The following is a 16,404-nucleotide window of genomic DNA, read 5'->3' on the forward strand; positions in this document are numbered from 1 at the left end:
AGCATCAACGTGTTCCTTATTAAATAGCTATTCCGGTCCTTGGAGAGGTTTTGTCGACCTATTTACGGAGGGATTCAAAGAGAGGAATGTCACTTTTATTAGTTTTCCTCCTGTAGACCATTTGCGAATAAGCTTCTTGTCGTTTTGTTTACGACTGTTTTTCTTAATAGTTAATAGTTTGTGTTCCTTGGAAGTTAAAGACTTGGTAGATAGATACTTACTATCTATAATATATTATGTATGTACATTGAAATCAAAAAGAAACTGTAAATATTATTCGGACACTATTATAGAACTCTATTTCAAGAATAGCAGTTGTGAAACATTTTTGTTGAAAAATGGCACGTGTATTTACATAAGCCGTTGGGAAGTGAATTTTTAAGTCTTTCTCAATGGGAGGGTTCTTGAGTCAAATAGCTTTCTATATTCAAGACGCATTCAAATGGAATGATAAATTTATGAAGAAATTTAATCGTGACCTGATTTAATTGTCGTTTTTTATATGAAAAGGTGACAGCTATTAACAATTTTCCAATTCCTCAGGCTACCCTCAAATTTACAATTGCCCAATCTTGCCAAAAATCAATGTTTAATCTTTTAAGTCTTTAAAATATTTAATTATAGCACACAATATATCGAGTCTGTTAAAATTAAATTGAAGTCTATTGAAAATATTGGAAACAGACTTACTTATTTACAGAGTTTCTCACAAAAAGTATCGGAAATTGGATGAGATGGACATAAAAGAGGCAAATGATATTCCATTTTCGTATAATATGTCGAATTTAAATGTCAATTATACGAATTAATTGGCGAATGAAAAAAGCGTTTTAATTATGTATCACATCAAAGGAATATTTAAAAGGACACAACGGCTCTTTGCTCGCTAATCTCCTTTGACAGTACAATATTAGCTGTATCAACAAGTGATATTAACTTCTATCCGACTACACAGTATCGCGCTTTATATGGATTGTAAAATGAATAGAAACTCAACGCTGTGCAATTTCTATTCAGCTGAAGCTTTGATGTAACAAGATATGTTGGACGAGCATCAGGTGACGTTAGACTGCTTTCAAATGCGTGATAATATTATGATTTTAACTTCATATTCATTAAGAAATTAATTCAATTTGAAATTAAAAAACTTCCGATTCCATTTTCTATTAGTGGCCATCTTAGATTTCAATTTTTTTATGTTGTATGTACCTTGCCCTTTTTTGATATCCCTATTGTAATAGTTGTGAAAAAATGTTTAATTCGCCATTTTTTGGCGACGGCTTCATCTTATCTTTTTAAACAAAAAGAAAAAATAAATAATGCCGCAGACAGAGCCAGATGCCAGAGTCGCTAAGAGTAAAAAAAAACTGCAGTAAATAAACTATTAATTTAATGTTAGATGCTAGTACACTTCGCACCATTTACTGATGTAGAAATATGAAGATTTATCAAGTCATATTTCATGTAGAAATGCATTTACACTGCGAAGTACAACGCGCAAAATTTTAATTACCCTACAGCATTTAGGATTCTCAAGATCTTGCATAATTGGTATGTTTGAAGTACCCTAGGTGTACGCGAGCAGTTACTGTACGTAAGCATTTTCGGGCTTTCAGAACTAAAGTTTACATACCTAGGTAGGTACTCTTGAAATTTAACGCGTTCGCTTACAGTTTTACTAAATCCATGAGGAATATAGTAATACTATAGCTATGATGCTATCTTCTATAATATAAAAATGAATCCCAAAATGTGTTGGTAAGCGCATAACTTGAGAACGGCTTAACCGATTTCGTTAATTCTTTTTTTATAATATTCCTTGAAGTTCGAGGATGGTTCTTATGTAGAGAAAACGTGAATATGTACCACGGGCAAAGCTGGGGCGGACCGCTAGTAGTATTATAATTTTTAGAATTCAAATACATTTTGCCTTAAACATATTGGAAGCAAGAAGACAGTATAAAAAGGGAGTAATAAAAAGGGCAATGCTCGTAGCGGTTTCAACCCGAACTAATGTCACATTATTAATTAGAACCGCCATAAGAGTCAAAATCGCATCTATAATTAAATAGCTACTGCAATGCTCGCATCGTTATAGTTGTATAGCAGCAACAACTGGAAGATCATATTATAATGATCTTTGAGGATTGTTGATCGTCAGAAGTCAGCGGTAAAAAAGACGGCTAAAATCGCAAAATATACGAAATAAGGTGCTGAGATACTAGTCTTACGTAATGTACCGGGAAAGCAATATCGCTCTGTATGCGTCTTGAATAAAATGTTGCTAAAGGAAGTATCCCCTTACAGGTTTTGTGTCTGGTGCGGTAGCTAGTGACAGGATGCATCCAGCTAATTGTTTCAACTCTCTAGCGCGGAACATTTGTCTGCTTTAAATAACAAACCCTGGAGGTCCAGAATCAGTCTCCGTTTAACTCCAAACTGTGTGTTGTCGTGTTCAGTTATTTACTGTGTTGTGCTTTTACCATTAGCATATTTTATCTCGTCAAAGTGCTAAAAAATCGCGTGCTCGGAATAAATTACTGCATATTTTCCGTCCGAGAATATAAAAAGCTTTTCGTGACTAGCCGTTGCTAAAGGCAATTATGACAGTTGAGCTGATTTAAAAACTATACTCCCTGTTAACTTTTAATTGCCAGTTAAGCTTTTACTTGTACTGCAGAATCAAATGAAGCACGCGTATATTTTCCATAGATTTAAATACATGATATAATATAGTATTCTATTAATATAGTTGTAGCATAATGTGCTAATCGGTTGTAAAGTTAGTTTCCGTTGGATTTTAGGTGAACCACTATAAAATGAATATCGGTCTGAAAGCAAAGTTAGAAGGGCACCTATAAATTATAAATTATTTTATAGACTTTTGGTTGGTTTTCAACTAGTGAATAATATCAATTAGGTATCACTGTTTGGTATTACCTATGTAGGAATTACGTTTTAATACCAGTCAATACTTTCATAATGAACTAAAAGTCCTTTTTACCAGTCAAAGCGTCTACTACTAAATGAATAACATAAATGGATTGTGAAATATTGCTTCTGATTTCCAACTAATCCACTTCCTTTGTTAACGTAATTATAGAAGATTTGTTTGTTCAAGATTTCTCTTAAGAACTGCAGTCATGGTGTTTTTAACTAGGTACTTTATTTTGCGCTGTAATGTGAACGGTAAAGTAAATAGAGACGATAGTTATATAACGTATAAATACTGAAATTTTAATTATTCGGTTTATCCGAGTGAATTTATAGTTATAGCACAGGTTATAGTTTCACTCGGTGATATTACATGCAATGCGATGCATTATGCTTGATATTATCTTGTTGATTCATTGGTATACGTTCATAATAAAACGAGCTAATCTAATTACCTGCTATTCGCTTTATTTACATTTATTACTAAACGAAATAGAAATAATACTTAAAAAGAATAAGATGGTAACGATTATAGGAATAAAAACCTTGTTCTGAATTGTTAAACTGTTCGTTGTAATAGGTACTTCTGTCGGTTTATTGTAATTTATTACGAATAAAAACGAGAACAAAAAGCTATCCGCTTTTGATGTCGGATGGTTCTCAGTTGTTATCAGTTATGAAAAGTTTTTTAGAAGCGCCGAGTCTGTAATTTTTAAAGGGATAGCTTGAAGCTCCTGGGAAACGTTTAAGTGGATTTAGGGACTCGGTAAAAGTCTTCATTATCTTAACTATTAAGTATATCTTTTTGGTTGTCTTGAGCGCCGAGTTTCGTTATTATCACTTTCTACAATCTTGTACGTTCTCTTTCTATTTGGGACTCCGTCAGCGAAAAGAAGAAGCCCTTTAAAGGCACGATCACTTTGTTGTTCCTCCATCCGTATATCCGACAAGATCCTTTTGGAATCTCATCTCTTTCATCTACAATCTACATGATCCAAAATATCAAATTACACTAATTTTGGTATTCGTCAAAACGGAGTAACTTTACAAAAGAGCAACATTTAAAAACCTATTTCGTATAACGTTTTTGCAATTGCAATATTCCTGCTCTATCTAGTTCGTATAAAATAATTCAACTGTTCGGTTTTGCTTCAAATTTGAAACCTATTAATTTACCGTACTTTGATTGTGTTGTTAGTTGTTACGTGACTGGAAAACAGTAATGTATTCGTACTAATTTATTGCCGACATATTTAATTTATCTGACCCGTTTCGCGCTCTTCTTTATTGACATTGTATTGACAGTTGACACAATTCGAAGTACATTAATATACTCTTGAAAAAGTACGAAGCAAACGTATTCTCAATATATATGTATAATATAGTATGTATACGGTATAATCACAAATAATATAATACTAAGGTATTAGTTTAACGTCAATACATTACTAATTAGATGTAGTAAATGGGTTTTTTTTTTTTTTTTTTTTCTTTATTTAATACGAGAGTTTGATCATACTTGATCATGTCACTCTCAAAAATAAAATCAAAACAAAACAAAACACATTATTCTAACAGTAAAGCAAAATAAAATTATCTACCGTTTACTTAAACCTAAGGATACAATTTTAATTAATTTTCTCGCTTCATTTGAAGTCGGACGAGCTAAGATACTATTACAGAGGCCTAAATTGAACTGACAATCAAATAATTCCTTCCTCTCTTCTTCATTCCGGACACATTCCATCAAAATGTGATACGTATCTTCAATTATACCACAAAGGCTGCAATTAGGGGAATCCGACAATTTCATGAGATGTGCAAATCTATTTAATGGAATGTGTCCAGATCGTAACCTCAAGGCTAAAACAACTTCTTTCCTTCCCAAATTGGCATTGTCAATCCAAGCACACTTCGCTAATGTGTTCTGTATGGTCTTATACCAAACTCCCTTTGAGAGTGATCTTTCGTCAAAGTATTCTTTCCACAAGTTAACACAATCCTTTTTAACTTCACTAAGCAATTCAGTATAAAATGGTATAAATTGAGTTTGTTCTCCGTATTCAAAAGCCTCTTGGGCAAGTTGATCCGCTTTTTCGTTACCGTCAATACCAATATGGGAAGGAATCCACTGCAAAACTACCCTTCTTTTATCTGTGTTCAATTTACAAACCAAACTAAGTATCATGTAAGCTACTGGAAGGCCCCGGCGACCCGAGGTGCAAAGAGTCACATGCTGGAGCGCACTTCTTGAGTCTGTCAATATAACATATCTTCCATCTCCTAACGAATCGACATACGATAAAGCCTCAGCTATAGCTAATAATTCTGCGTGCATAATGGACATATTTTTATTATTTATAGACAGCCTAATACACTCTTTATTACTCGAATTAAAAAATGCTACTCCAATTCCACTCTCAGTCTTTGATGCATCTGTATATATTTTACCATAGGACCCATACATTTGGTTTATAAACCGAACACTTACAAATTTAAGACTTAAAGGATGATAATAAGTTTTTGGTTTGTCAATTTCCTTTATATGTGGTATAACTAAATTACTTATGTCAAGATTGCTTACCCAAGTTTCAAGTTGGAACTGTTCTAACTTAACACTCTTTATTACAGAAACCGACTGTAATTTTTCATGAATAGATAATAACAACGGCTTTCTTTTGTTTCTCCAATACCGATTACTTCCAACTTCGGCCAATTTATTAATTAACTCAATAGTCTTATTATTTGTAAATGAATTACACTTCAACCAAAACTTACTTCCCAAATATCGACGTCGAATATGCAATGGACTCAGATGGAGTTCGTTTTCCATAACGTGAATTGCCGTACTTTTTATGAAGCCTCCTATAATCCTCAAAAATACATTCTGTACCTTATCCAGTTTAGACAACTGTAACGTACTTCCACTATCATAGAGAAAGCTAGCATAGTCACATCTACTCCTAACTAAAGATAAATACAATCGCCTTAGATGTCTTGGATGGACTCCCCACCCTGCACCCTGAAGAGCTCTAAATATATTAGTAAACTTGAGCATTTTTTCTTTTACATAATCGATATGCTTCGACCATCTCAAAGATCTATCAAAACATACCCCTAAATATTTCACGTTATCAACTACTTCAAGTGCAGTCCCCTCCACAGTTAACTTAACAACATCCCTCCTATAACCAGACTTAAACAGACACACTTTACTTTTAGCTACTGATACTGTTAATCCCAAAAACTGAATAAGAACTGAAAACTTATTTAAAGCTGTCTGTAATTCACAAACTGCCGTACCTATACTACTATTAGTTACAAACAAAACAAAATCATCCGCATATTGAGATATTCCTAAAGTTCTAGATTGTAATTCTTTACACACGTTTATTGTTGCTACATTAAATAATAAAGGCGAAAGCGGGTCCCCCTGTGCGAGCCCTATGTTTGTGTATCTATAAACATCATTGTTAAAATTAATAACACGAAGTCTCCTATTCTGCAAAAAGTTCCATAAGTAATTACATATTTTAGTTCCAGCTTTTACGTTTTCATCAAGAATTCTTAAGAGAGATGTAATATCCACGTTATTGTATGCATTTTCAATATCAATGAAACAGGCAATGGTTACGGAACCCTTCGACAAACCTATCTGAATTTGGGTGGTTAAATTAGAAAGACTATCTAAACAAGATTTCGTCCTCCTAAAACCAACTACACTATCATTAAACATGGAATGGTATTCAAGATACCACTCGAGCCTATTCTTCAAGATACAGTGAAAAAGTTTGCACAGGCAGGATATAAGAGAAATCGGTCTTACTGTAGCTTCGGAGTTGGAGTTCTTTTGGACTTTCGGTATAGGAAAGATATTAATATTATGCCATTGTGACGGAACAAAACCTTCACAAAAAAAGCGATTAAAGAGTTCAAGCAATATAACTTTCCCGTTATCAGGGAGATTTTTGACCATGGAATAGGATATTCCATCGTTACCCGGACAACTATCTTTAGATTTAATCGCATTTTCAAGTTCCTGTATCGTTAAGGGAGTTTCAATATGTGAATTCGATGAGTAAAAATCTGGTTTCAAGTTACTGACATAATCAGGACATAGATTGTTTAATAAGGTATCAGCTGTTTTCCGGTCCACATATGTTGTTGGTCTACGAAAGCCTTTAAGCCATCTCATTCTTTGCCACATTTCAGTTGAACTTATATTACTACTTAAATCAGAACAAAATTTTTGCCACGACTCACATTTTGCTTGGCGTATAAGCTTTTGACTTACTGCAACAGCATTTTTGTATTTATCAAAATTAAGGGGAGTAGGATTTCTACGAAAACATCCCAATGCTAAACGGCGTCCTGCCACTGCCTTAGATAATGTGGTATTCCAGTAAGGTTTGGGTTTAAAATTGCGGCTTGGATCTAAATTAATTTTATAATTTGGAATATGAAGATCAGCTGATATATCAATAAAATTTACAAAATTGTTGTAATCATTTTGTAAGCTATTTGTAAATTTGAACTCACCAAATAAGTCCTTTAGACAATTTTTATACATAGGCCAGTCAGCTTTTTTATAATTTCTGCGATAAATATTATTGAATGCATAATTTACGAAGCCAGAGGAGAGTTTAATTATAAAATGATCACTACCTAAAGATTCATTGAGAACGTTCCATGTGAAATGCATTGCAATATCCGACGTCGACAAGGTCAAATCTGGAGATGATTGCTGCAAATAGCCATCGACCATTCTGAAACGAGTCGGTCTACCATCATTTAACGTTACAAGATTTTTTTCACAACATGCGTCAAAAATGTTATTACCTCTACGATCAGTTTTATAAGACCAAGTACTATGATGTCCATTCATGTCACCCAAAATGAGTGCATTACTTTCTTCCCGTGAAAACAATTCCATCCAATCATGTAAATCGGTATTTACAGATGAAGGACAGTACACCGACACGATATTTTTCAAAAATGAACAGTTAAAAAGACTTACTTGTAAAATTTGAATACCTTCATTAGAAATAGAAGTAGGCCTTACGCTTGCCTTAATCGACTTATGAGTCAGAATGGCTACCCCCCCATAACCATCACTTCGATCACGACGAAATATACTGTAATCTTTAATATGAATCACTTCATCTGGCTCCAACCACGTTTCATTTATTACTGCAATATGTATGTTTTCTTGTGTAAGCAAACTTTCTAATAGAACAATCTTAGGTTTTAAGCTTTGACAATTCCATTGAATAACGTTTAATTTTAAATTACAGTTTTTATCCATTGCTAAACTTAAATACACTATCTACAATGTTCTTAACTAACGGCCAATCTGATACATTCTCTACCATCAAAAGTATAATCCATTCAATGCATGTTTTTATCAATTTACTTACTTTAGCTTGCCAATTAAGTTTACTCAAAAATACTATATCTTTCAGTTTCAATAACAACTCGCTAAAGCTAATTCCATTACTAGATGCCGCCTGATCGTCTGGTTTTTCGTCCTTAATCTCTTGTTCCGATGCCGATGATGAAAAATCCCAATCCAATACCGAATTCTTTTGAAAATTATTTCTGGTTTTTGTTCTTCTCTTTTTAGGTATAACTTTCTCTTGTTTTTGTTCGTGAATTTCAACTTTTGTTTTAACAATATCGGCATAAGAAGGAGTATTGTCGGAGACTTTAATCGGCGTTGAAAATATATTAGAATTTAAATCAGGTGGAGGATCTTCAGATTCTTTTGGGGGTTCAATCACTGTTTCGGGCGCAACGTAAAGCGTGAGAGCTTTTCTGTAGGTGCAACTAAAATCTGCCATTATGTCACGTATCTTATGTTCTTTAATATACATCGGACAAGTTTTAGAAAGCGCCATATGCTTACCACCGCAATTAATGCATTTGAACTCCGTTGTATCGCAATTGGCGTGATACCCACCGCATTTAGGGCACACTAATTTCGAAGACGGGCATCTTTTAATCGTGTGACCTAGTCTCCAACACTTTCGGCACTGTGAAACCGAGTGTACATATTTTTCTACATCTACCCTCAAACCGTCTACATAAACGCAGGGAGGTCTATACGATCCTTTAAAACACAAACGAATGGTCTCGCTGAGTTCCCAATTGTCTCCTTCTCTCCGCTTACATCTCTGAACAGACACTAGCTGGGCTGGATAATCACATTGTACTCGACTCTTTATTTCTTCGTCATTTAGCTTCAATTCAACATTTCGTATCACTCCATATGTATAGCTTACTTCCATGGCCTGTTGTACTTTAAAGCCCTTTTCTTGTAGATACGTTGATGATAATATTTTATCAGCATGGGAATGTTCGGTAAATTCAATGCGAATGCGATACGGATTCAGATATTTGATTCTTGATACATTAGATATATTCAGCTCTTTAAACAACTTAGCCAGTTCGAATTGCTTCGGCATTTTATCAGGGTGGGATACATAGACTTCAATTTTCTCATTATTGGTATTTCTCTGCTTTTTTTCCTTCCCTTTTACAACTTGCCACTCATTCTCATCCTTTTCTCTCTCCCTTTTCCTCTCTCGTCGAACTCCCATAACACCATCATCTTCGATATCATCAGATTTCTTATAAAATTCTATAGCAGTCTCCATACTTTCTTCCGGCAAAATATCACTATCATTACCATCAATAAAGTCTTTCCTCGAAACCGTCTCTTCACTTACACACACACTCTCCGCCTGCGACATGCTGGCGCCGTGCGCTGTGCACCGTCACGCTCGAGCGCGTCCGAGTTTATAAACAAAAGAATATCCCGCAAAGAAAACACGACCACTCGCACGAACGCCGCGACGAGACTGAGTAAATGGGTTATGAGAAATATTAAATGTTACTAATAAGCCCTACATGATTTCATAATTTTTTATTACACGTGATCTATTCTATAGTTAATTTCTACCTTCGACGTTGAGGTTGTAGATTACATTACGCTACAATAAATTTTAATAAAAGTAACCTATTATCTATACTTAATATTATAAAGCAGAAGAGTTTGTTTGAACGCGCTTATCTCAGGAATCACAGGTCCGATTTGAAAAATTATTTCTCAGTTAGATAGTCCATTTATCGAGGAATATAACATCATCACGCTAAGACCAATGAATGGAGCAATGCGGAAAAGCAGTGGGACACAGCTAGTCATACATAAAACATAAAGAGGTGTTGTACAAAAACATGCTAAATCCTATTGATAAGGTACATTGATCTCAAATGTAATAAGTAATAGAAGCACCTTTTCGGTCCGACAGTTATAAATATAAATGAAACTTCACGCGGGAGGGAAAAATATTTCACGTTTTTCGTTGAATACTTTTTGCCGGAAATTGTCTCTTAATATATTTACTTTATAGATAACTATCTCTTATATTAAGTTTTTCATTATTATGTTGCCTAGAACATACATGTCAGTTCTTAGTACCGTTATAAAGTTACTGTAAAAATGTATGATATTTTTATAGTCTTTTTAATAAAAAAATAAAAATAATAGAAAAGCAAACTCATTGAAACATTTCGTAACCCACGCGTTAAAAATGAATTTGCCGTGTATATTAAATTGTGTATAGTGTTGACTATTTATTAACTCGCTCAACTTGTTGACAGAAAATCGATCCCACACTACGTACTTGCGAAGGCTTTATAATTATTCTAAAGAACTTAACGATATATTTTCCCAGTAATTACTTCACCCGCCGTAAAAATAAAACAGGGAGACCGCTTGCTCGTTTAATAACGATGTTGATTTTTGCATTTTTAACGAAACTAAGCAATTTTCTGCTATAAATTAATAAAGAGAATTGCTTCGATTATTTTTAAATGAAGACATTCTGAGCGTGTAACGATTAAAGGTTGGGGCGTATCGCTCCGAATCGTGTGTCGTCAAATATGCAATCTATTTTTGATTACTCTCGAGTTCTTAACGCCGAAGGAATCGGAGCCGAAGTAATAGGTTCCATAATAATTTGGTGTGTATTATTTAGCGAGCGGCGTGGAGGCAGAGGCGTGGGGACGAGCGAGCGATCAATAGCTGGCCAGGTTAGACTGTACGTAAATAATGAAAGCGTTCGTGCTCCCGGATAGACCCGTGACGTAAATCAATTGGAGTCACGTGTCCTCGCGAGCTGAGCCGATCATTTTCAGTCCTCAATAGGTCACTATGACATGTGCCCTTTTCGAATTTGTATGGGATTGTATTCAACGCTGCATCGATTTGTCGTAGGTGGCAGTGGGATGTGGCTTTCACGTGATATAAGTCTATTGTTGCATCTAATCCATATTTTCAATTAACCGTATTACGTAGATAGCTTTAACCTTTTGGTATAAAATTGTCTATCATTAAATAATTTATTATTTTACTCGATGGAATTGAAAATGATGAAGACAATTTAAAATAATAAATTGATTGATAATATTAGATACAACGATGACAGCACCGTTAAGTTATTTCTCTTTTGATGAACTCATACCAAAGTATATCGTATAAAAAATTGTTATTATAATAATCATAGCTAATCAGATTATTTGCCTTGTCCGCCTACGAATAAAAATTAGCATTATCCAATATCCATACCTATCATAACATCTATTAGGTACTAATTATAATTTTTGTCATTGGCATTATAAAGTAAGGTATCTATCCTATCGGTCATATTCTTGTCATATTATACTAATTAATAATTATTGATTGGCGGGTTACAATTTAAAGGTGAGGTTACATTAGTTAATTTGAAATTTCTTACAATTGTCTTTTATTCACCAAAGTACTTTTAAATTATTTTTACGAGCGGTAAATGACAGCATCGTACTTTCATATCATAGCTAATTAATTATTGCCGACCAGAATGGTTTCAAAAGGAACGTTGAACGTATTGATGAAACGTTCCAGAATCGATACAAAGTTTTAATTTCAAATAAAATTTTATCACGCTTAGGCAATACAGCAGAATATTATTATGTCAATATCAGTTACCTCCCAGTAAATTGGCTTTGACGATCAATTGGTATATAAAAGCTTTTAGTAGATAGCTCGGGTATTCAGGATAATACCTATTTAAATTTGTTATCTTATCAGAGTTTTTACATCTACGACACGATTGTTCAATCGAGATTAGACCATATTACTTCATGGTATTAGGTACATACTCTAGAAGCTAGAATAGTTTTGCGCAGTATTGTTATTGTACTTTCCTTTTCTATAATAATGTAATTGAATTTCAGGTTGATCCAATATGCATGAGGCACATTCCGACTTATATTTTACTGATCAAATTATTTGCCGCAACTACCCAATTTGTAATCGGAAGAAAAATTACCTATGTCTTGAATATTATAGACACTAACCTTCTTACATATTAAATTCATATAATATAGAAACAATTTGTTATCACGAATGTACTAGAATTCAATATTTTGACAACGTATTAATAACATAGTTGTGCAGTACCTACAAGGTACTTAATTAACGTGTCTTCAAACAGTTATGTATAATAATGCTCCAGGCTATCCGACTTAAGATTAGGTTCATGTTAATACATATGATATTAGTATCTAGTTATATTAAATATAACCTTTAATCACATTATTTCATACCTGTCCCGTTTAGACAACACAATGCAGGTTAGAATAGAGAATAATGCTTTAGGGATTGGTATTTTGCGCCTACTATGAAGGAATCTATTGTTCGGAATACTTTGTCTATCTAAATTCTAAAGGGACGTATATAGTTCTTATAGCATTGAGAATTACGCATAGTTCTTAGGTTAAGGCTGGAGAAACATTAGTTGTAATGGAAACTTGAGGTCGGACGCAGAGGTTAACGAATGTTACAAGTTTTCAGGTGACCCATTTGTACGTTTGACCTCTGCATGTACCATATAGAATTACTAACTGTTATATGTTTCGTAGTTTGTATTTATTTTACAGTTTAACTTGTTAAATTTACGAACATTTGCGGAGTAATTATGCGAAATTGTTGGCCGGTGTAAATTTTTATTTTCAACATTCTGTACCAAATATAATAAAACCCAAAAACGAATAAGGTTCTCAATTTTAAGCATATTGTTTTAGTATGCTAAGTACGATAATTGGATCACAGTATTAAAACAGCCTACCTAATACACCTACTTTATTTACCTATAATAACATATCTCGTTAATGAAGAAGATTTCCAGTTTTCAGCCGAAGTGGAGTGAAGAGCTATAAAATGAAGATGATCCATAATTTGACAACTGTATTCGAGTGTGTGGATAGAGTGCTTCATTCTCTAGCACCATTCGAATTCAGTGCTCGAATGTGGCTGTCCAGCGATTGGGAACAAGACAAATCTCTATCACGACGAAGACTACGTCAATGGATGCTTAAACGAACCTATTTATAGATGTCAATCAATGGGTTATGTTATGTGATACCTACCATCGGATGTTATGGAAATAATTGATTTTGATTGTTTGTAAATTGGTATGTTCGTGTTCTTTTTTTCAGAATTGGAGGTCACACGATAGATTACACAGGATAGTTTGTAATCTATCGTGGATAAAACTATAAATATTTGATTTTAATTGTAAAAGTTATGTTCGTGGTGTGTTTTGTATTAATTTTTTATAAACGTTTTACAGTTTAAAAGGATAGTTTGTAATAATATAAATAAATCTAAATACATGCTTCTTAATTGCGTTCTTTCTTGTACATCTATAAAAAAAAAATCAGCAAACCTTTGAATAAACTCTTTGTAAAAGCGTTTATGTTTAATAATTATTACGTAATAAATTATTCTTATCACAACCGCAGAGGTGGTTGAAATAATACGGCGAATATCCCCTGCATCTTCCACACGCCCTTATGCTGCAAAATCCAATTAAGCCCCCTTTTGAGCGAGCCGTAATTGCCAAATAAGCACTTTTGGCTATTTCATCTTGCTTTTATGTATTTATATATTCAGGAAACAATAGGAAGCAATGTTATCTTATATATTTGTGTTCGTAGTTTCTGTTGTAGTGTACTGATGTGATTTAGTAATGACCTATTAATGAAAAATTAAACTTAAAAGAAGTTTGTATCGCCTGTATATCTTTGCCCCGTACTAAACCGAAAAAAAAAATACTAGTATAAGTACCTACCCATGAACTATTTTTTATAATAGGTACCTAAGTAAATATTTATAGGTACAGGTAAATTAGCTTGGAGAAATTTTTGCATATGTAGTGGTGTGTATATTACTCAGATCTTAGAGCGCGTTTCCACTATATCGTTCTGGCCTATACAAAAATGTTTCGATATCCTAACATTACTATTTAATTTCATACTTATTCCTAGCAACACTTTTGTTTTCAATAAAAACAACTTTTAATTTGAAAGAAAATGGTTTTGACTTTATAAAAAAAAATATATCATTCAATTTCACGTCCTTGAGCAAACGACAAGGCGACTACCGTGAAACAATAAAATACCGTGTCCATTATAATTTGTTTCATAATTAATATTTGACCATAATAATTACGAAACAAAACAAATAAATAAATCGTCACTTGATAGTGGAAAGTGGAAACACGCACAAAACCAGAATAAACCAGTTTACGCTGTCCGCAGGTGCCAAATGCAGTTGTTTGGTACCGTTAGAACATAAAGCACACATTTCATTCAAAAATTATAATTATTATGTACGTAGTTTAATTGATAAAGGAGGATGACCACGGGTGGTATCGGTAAAATTTGAGTTGTGCCACGTATTCGTGATATTGTTAATTCCTATTTGTATTTATAATGATCATATTTATCACTATTAAGTCGTAATTATATCACATAAATAGAAATAAAAGTAAAAGTTTTTGTTTTGACACATATATATTCTATCTCTCTTGCAAGCGTCCTGCGTCTTATGTCATAGTTTCTATTTGAAATAAATCTTGAATGAATGTGTTCGACGCAATGTTCGACGTAATTTATTTTGAAATAGGTAATGTTTATTACGATTTACTTTTCACATTTGTCTTGTAAATTAAAATATTACCTATGTAATAAATGTAAAACTTAACGTTCATCGTTAGTTTAAACTCGATAAAGTATTTTTTTGAAGTGTTGAATAAAACTATTGTTTTATTTTTATTGTCGCGAACTGCGGCTTATTTATATAAAAACTTTAATCGTTTCTAAAAGTACTAACATCAAGCGTTAAATTGAGCTATATTTCATCTTGACACAATAAGTTTGATTGCGATACCAAGTGCCATAGTCACTTGGGCAATCTCCTTTTGTATTTGTTGATTGTTGTTATTATTTGTTATTATTGTTATAATATTTGTTGAAGAGTTTAATTTGTGTGTAAGTGTTGTAACTTTATATTGTTAATTCAAAATGGCTCCAGTGTTAAAACATGGTCGAGGCAAGCCTTTGACTTCTCAAACTAAAGAGTTAAACTTTAAATGTCGTTTCTTTTTCAGGTTCGTAAATTTTTCATTTAAGTAACATTGTCATTTTGTAAAATCATGTTCATTTTGTAAAAGTTATACGTATGTTAAATGTGCAAATATTAAATTAAAGTCTCATCTTTTTCAGAGGAGAAACACATATAGTTTAATTTAAAATCCCATATATATATAAAATAAAAACTAAAAATAGAATGTTGTTTTATTTTATTTGCTGACCATACACTACTACAAACGCAAAAATTTCTCCAAGCTAATTTACCTGTATGTGTTACACACACATACCTATAAATATATTGTAATATATTATATGTAATTGGATAAAAATTCGTTTTCAAATGTAGATACGTACGCATCCAAAAAAATTCATCTTTATAGTAATATGAGTAGTTAGGTGTATGTATTTATGAACATAAAACCACTTAACCACAGAACATTATATCGAATCTCGTTCAAATCACTTCAATCATACGAGTTGCAATTAGAACGAGCATGATATTACCTACCTACAAGGTTAGGGAAACCCCAAATATTAATATCGAATATAGAAGACGCCCAAAGTGCGCTCAAGTTGATAATATTAGCTATGAGATCATTTACATGCAAAACATGAATCATGATAAAGTATTTGATTTAGTTTGATAGACTAGCTTATTCAACTTCGCTGAATCATTTTCATACTAAAACGAATGTACGAGTACATAATATATCGACAACGATAATCAACGATTTATATTAGAAACTGGAAAATTATATTTTGTTAATTTGAAAGTGATAAAGACAAACGATTTTTTTTATTCTTATATGGCTACAAAGTAATTTATATTTTCAAGAACAGTAACAGAGAATATTATTTTCTGATCTATCCTGGATCAATGTGGGCAAAGAGTAATAAATACGTGGGTGGCAATTGCAAAAAATATTTTTTTTTATTTACATACCTACTAGTTAAGTACTAACTATTGTAATATTATTGAGTAGATAAGGCATT

The sequence above is a fragment of the Colias croceus genome, chromosome 6 (genome assembly GCF_905220415.1).
Source record: "Colias croceus chromosome 6, ilColCroc2.1".
Classification (NCBI taxonomy): Eukaryota; Metazoa; Arthropoda; class Insecta; order Lepidoptera; family Pieridae; genus Colias; species Colias croceus.